The sequence below is a fragment of the Vidua chalybeata genome, chromosome 3, assembly GCF_026979565.1.
Source record: "Vidua chalybeata isolate OUT-0048 chromosome 3, bVidCha1 merged haplotype, whole genome shotgun sequence".
NCBI lineage: Eukaryota > Metazoa > Chordata > Aves > Passeriformes > Viduidae > Vidua > Vidua chalybeata.
In genome coordinates, this window is record NC_071532.1 from 58,280,885 (window position 1) to 58,286,984 (window position 6,100).

The 6,100-nt window shown below is 39.1% G+C and overlaps 1 pseudogene; it reads left to right on the forward strand.

Moving 5' to 3' along the window:
* Nucleotides 1-360: 360 nt before the first annotated feature.
* LOC128786114 (pantetheinase-like) lies at nucleotides 361-5,779 on the forward strand (annotated as a pseudogene).
* Nucleotides 5,780-6,100: the final 321 nt, after the last annotated feature.

The following is a 6,100-nucleotide window of genomic DNA, read 5'->3' on the forward strand; positions in this document are numbered from 1 at the left end:
TTTGGGCAGTGCTGGTCTCTGCTGAGATTTCCCAAAGTTGTTTTCCTGCTGGGAGCCAGGCTTGCCTTAAGCTCTGTCACTATTGCCTGGCTGACTCACAGGTCTGGCAAGTGTGCATTTCTTTGTTGCTGGAGCACAGTGCCGACTTCCCTGCCACGGTGTAAGGCAGAATTGCTCAATGCTGGCAGCTCTATTGCCTTTGATATTGTGAGACTTTCCAGGCAGGGTGATTGCATCTCAGGGTGTCAGCTTTCACCCACCCTAGTGAATTCCCAGGCTCTGTGCAAGACTTTCTCTTTTTAAAGCCCACTGCCTTTGCCTGTCTGCAGCCTCCTCTTGGGTGACTTCCAGGCTCCAGACATGGGGCTTCCTAAAATTTGTGCCTCTGCTGTGCTTTTGGTGCTGTCTGCTCTGGGGGCCTGTGCCATGGACACAGATGTTGCAGCTGTCTATGAGCACAACATGGTCTTGTCAGAGGACACTGAAATGGCAGTTTCTCCTGAGGAGGCCTTGATGCTGATGGAAAAAAATATTGCAATATTGGAAGCAGCCATCAAGGAAGCAGCCAGACAGGTATTACGGACTCATTAGAGACATTTGTTTGAGTAAACACTGACCATTTTTTATTGTCTTAATGGTGTTTGTATGTTGGTACCATATTGTTGTGACTCCTGAAGATGGCATTTACAGATGCGTCTTCACAAGGGAAACAATATAGCCTTATCTTGAGGATATCCCAGACCCACAGGTGGACTGGATTCCGTATGCTCATCCTGGAAGGTATCATCCCTGTTCTGCATGGGGGAGCAGTCTGAAGTGAAAGACAGCTAGGGGTGGTTGTTGATAGTTTTAAATGTCTTGAAACAAGTTCTATGAAATGAAGCCAAGTTAAGACATCATGTAGTTGCCATAAATAGCTTCAGACAAATTTCATCATAATTTTTCTCTGCCATTTTTTCTCAGTGTAATTTTTTCTATTTTAGTTAGTATACCAGGAATGTTGAGATTTATTTAATAGAAAAAACAAATACATAGAAATTATTTTTCAGTAAGGAATTCTATGTATGTTGTAGAAAATGTTTAAGATACAGAATTATTAGGAATATTTGTGAATAAAATAACAGCTACTACTGAAAGAATATACTGCACAATAACAAATTTAGATTTTTGAATTATGATATGGTAGCCTTTTATTCAGTCATTTTCCTTAATATATTGCACCATTTTTTGAAGCTGCAGTAAGCAGACAGGTAACAAAACACACCATAGAAGAAACTAATCCTAAGCTACCTCAGCACACCAGCCACACAGAGAATGGAGCAGAATGGCTAAGATTAGCCCACATGTGGGTGTAGCTTCAGCACTGTGCAACACCCCAGGAGCAGAATAGAGACTTGAAGGTGTGATTTGCTTCCACTGCAAGGGAGCCCCTGCATTCTTCAGTTAATGTGAGGTGATTGTAGCATTTCAGCTGCTAAGCTCTGAAGCACAAATATGCTGTCTTCTGTCAAGTTACAGAAAACAGCAATCTCCTTGTAGATATGACTAACTTAGATCTATCAGTCTGATGATCTGTAGTCTTAACATTGGAAATTTCTTTTATTAAATGGTTTTGATTTTTTTTTTATTTTTTCCTTTCTGATTAGGTTTGCTCCCTCATCCGTGCTTGAAAGACTGAGCTGTCTGGCAAGGAATAACTCCATCTATGTGGTTGCAAATATGGGAGACAGGAAACTGCAATTCCAGTGACCCGAGGTGTCCGAGTGATGGCCACTATCAGTACAATAACAACGTAGTCTTTCACTGAGAAAGGAAACTAGTGGCTCGTAATCACAAGGTGAGAGAATTTTACAATGTTCAGGAAGTGCATGATTCTCAGGAGATTAAAGATGTGAAACAGAAGCTGCTTCCTGGGCTTAAATGTATTTCTGCATAGAGTCAGACCAATAGACCAATTGTCAGAGGGCAGATGGAAACCACTGCCACTATTCTGAATTTAAAAGCAAGTAACTAAATGATAAGTAAAACTCAATAAACCCTCTATTTTTACTGCATCTCAATAGGAAGTGACACATAAGATATTTAAACATTAACATACTAAATAAATTTTTCCTAACTAAACACAAATCCCTTTTACTGATATAAATCAGAAGTAACAGATATTCGTGTTTGACTTCTCTTGCAGTGGTATGAGTTCTCCTATTTGAAATTAACATGTAGTACATTCACAAAACATATTCTCCATTGCTTGTATTTATGTGACTGATTCAATGTTCATTTAACTCGAATGGTTTGATTTATTTTCTAATATTTTATTTTCTCCATTCTTTTTTCTTTTCTGTGAGCAGCAGTACAACCTTTTTGTGACAGAGAAACAGTTTAATTAACTCAGGATCCAGGATTAGTGACTTTCAATACTTTGGCTACTTTGGCATTGTCCCTTACGCAGACATACTCTACCATAACCCAGCTGCGGTCATGGCTAGCAGATTTCAGATTAACACCATTCTGTTCCCAACTGCTTGGGTGAACACCCTTCCACTGTTGTCAGCTGTCCAGTTCTACTCAGCATGGGCCTTGGGAATGGGGTCAACTTCCTTTCAGCAAATATACACAACTCCACTTTAGATATGACAGGTAACGTGACAGTGCTCTAATTGACCCTCGTTCTCATTAAGCATGCATACTCATGTCAATAGGAATAGGACATGAGAACTTGTAAAGTTCTTGATACAAAGGAAATAAAAATGTGCCATGTAAGAACTTGGAAATTCTTAAGTTGACTACAACACCTCTAGTCTTTGTTAAATTATCAGTCCTGGAAGTTTATGAGTGTTATTCTTCATCTTCTGACCCTGGTGTTTTATTGGTATTTTGGCCAGGTAAAGACCCAAACTTCATTTTCTCCACTAGATGGAACCCTAACTCTTAGAAATGTTCTTGTGAGTTCTACAAATAGTACTAGGCTGGAGACCTTGTGTGTCACATTTTCTTTGTAGGCTTTGTTTTCACGGTATATTTTTCCTGAGCAAAAGCCAAGCACAAATTTTGTGTGCATGTGTTCGCAGAATTGAGAGGAGCATACTGCTAAAATGTATCTCTAAACTTTGACATCCAAAGGAGATATGAGCCATTCCTTTAGTTCTCAGTTGATGACCCTATGTCATACAACTCATTCTTTATGGATAGGTTTTACTCTGGGCTTTAAAGACGTCTCTATTTATATAAAGCACTTGCATAAATTTGTGAATTTTGGTAATATCTTTTCCTCACAGAACTTTTTGATTGGACAGTGTTACCACCCATTTTAATCAGAATTACTGATTTCTAATGCAGTTAGAGAAGAATGCAAAAATTCAGCCATTTAAATCACATACAGTCAGGACACTAATATTGTCACTTACAATACATGAAACACCAGAGTTTGATCTACTTTCCATTGATGGCAAAAAAAAACATTAGGTTAAGATTGTAGTCTGTGAAGGCTCAATTTAGTTTCAAAACAGTCTGGTAAACATTATAATTAAATTCTGCACATATATAATTAGTGACTACTGCTTACCTGTCCCATATATTTACTTTCAGATTAGAAAATTTCTGATGTTATGTGTTTGCAGGGAGTGGTATTTATGCCCCAGATGGTCCAAGAGCATATTACTACAATACTGAAATGGATAATGGTCACCTTTTGCTGACAGAACTGAGTTCACACCCACATCTCTCTCCTGACTATCCTGCTGTTGTTAACTGGACATTGTATGCCAGCCAGATCAAACAGCTTCCATCAAACAAACACTCATTCAGTGGGGTCATTTACCACGATCTCTTCTCATCCATGGAACTCACTGAATCTGCGGGAAATCGAGCCATTTGCCAGCAGGACCTCTGTTGCCATCTCTTCCAAGATGGTAGAGAAGCACCAAGATGAAATTTATGTCCTAGGTGCTTTTGATGGGCTACATGTTGTTGAAAGACAGTATTATTTGCAGGTAAGAGTTTTCTAGTTTTCTGCTCTTATTTGAACAGTGGGAAGGTTGCAATACTCTCTTTTGCAGGCTGTTTGTTTTTTTTTTTTTTTTTTTTTTTTTTAAGACAAGGAATTTTTTAGTCTCCCCCCCAACATTTATTTTCTTCATTATATATTTTGACTTCATTAGGGGTTTTAATCTGCTTTTCAGTGTTATAAATTATGTAAGTGTAGACCTTGTGTTGACCCTATGCTGTAACACCCTTGAAGGTGAGGTCACCCACCAGTTTTGGCTAGGACACAAGAAGATAACTATGTATGCTTCTCTGTGCCAGTTGTACATCTGCAACACATCTGCAGAAGTTGCTCTTAAGGTTTTGCAGGTTATAGGTTTGCCAGGACTTATTGCTGAGGGGAGACCTTATTGCTCCCTGCAACTACCTGAAAGGAGGTTGTGGTGAGGTGGAGGTCAGGTTGATCACTTCTCCCAAGTGACAGGACATGAGGAAGTGGCTTCAGGTTGTGCCAGGGGAGGTTTAAATTGGTTACTAGGAAAAATATCTTCACTGAAAAGATTGTCAAGCATTGGAACAGGTTGCCCAGGGAAGTGGTTCAGTTGCCATCCTTGAAGGTATTTAAAGAATGTGTAGATGTGATGCTTAGGGACATGGTTTAGTGGTTGGTTTAGCAGTGCTGGGTCATGCTTGGACTTGATGGTCTTGAAGGTCTTTTCTAACCTAAATGATTTTATGATTCTAAGCAGGTTTCTTTATATATATATGAAAAGGACAGAAGAATGTTTGTGTCTCCCTGTCTTCATAGGGATGCTCTTGTCACAAGAGAGCTGTTTTCTGCTCAGTGGTTTGTACCATTGTGCTGATGTGATTATCTACCATCTGGTTATCTAACAAAATAAGGAAACTAAATGTGGATATACCATTTGTATTCACTTGGCTTGTCAGTATATTGATTCTTCAAAATTTTGCTGCCACATTTTTTTTTAGTGTGCTGCAAATAATTTCTTTATACATAGAAATATATAGAGAACTATGCAGAGTATATAATTAATAAATGCATAGGTGTATTAGATAGCTTTTTCATCATGACAGCTTTTCTTGCTATCAAATCCAGCTCATAGTTACTGAAAGCTTAGCAATGTTTTGCCTTTCTGTCTCCTCCTCCCCACAGATCTGCACTCTTTCCTTGTCGCACATGTGGGCAGCCCATGGAGACAGCTCAGAACAAGTTTGAGACCTTTACCCTTAGCGGCATGTTTGACACCAGCTACAACTTCCCAGAAATGATGTACAGCAGGGTGGAGCGGGCCCCTGGTGGGGGGTTTGAGGTAATGGTGATTTGTGATTTGTCAGACATCAGTGGTCAAAAGGCAAGAGCAACTTAGTGGTTATCAGAGTCCTCTCTCCTCTGCCTTAAGTTCAAGGTAGCTTTATTTCTGCCTGATTTTCCTGGTTGTATTCATACAGTAAGTCCACCATGCCAATTCTCTTCTGCCCTTTCCCCCAAATCCTCTAGAACAAGATCTCCCTCAAGACAGAAATGTAGTTTTTCTCAGACTTCCTGCTAGCTCCAATTGAGATTGGAGCTCTCTCAATTAGATCAACATTACTGAATTTGAATATGATTTTGAGTTTGCCATACAAAAGTACTGCTTTGATGCTGCTCCTGCTTATGTTACTTTTTCATAACCAGGTGCTAGCTGATGGACGTCTGATAAATCGGAATACTACATCAAAGCCAGTTTTGACAGTAACACTCTATGGGAGGTGGTATGAAAAGGACTCTCCACACTAGAGGGTGAGATCAAGCTTTAGCATGATTTCAATGTAGATCCTTCAAGCTTCGATCTGCTCGTTTCTGTAATGGCAATTAATCACAAATAATGCTAATTAATACTAATAATGGTAATTAATACTCATATTTCTAATTATAACAGCATTCTATTCCTCAATTTCCTTTATCTAACACCATAGTAATTGCACTTTGATTTATTGACTTGATTTTGCAGCAAAAAAACAATATGCCGCTGGACCGTTGTGTATGTGTTTTTTTATGATAGCTTTGGTTGGCATAGGCTTGGCCTTAACACTGGGAACAATAGAAAATAACTTCCTC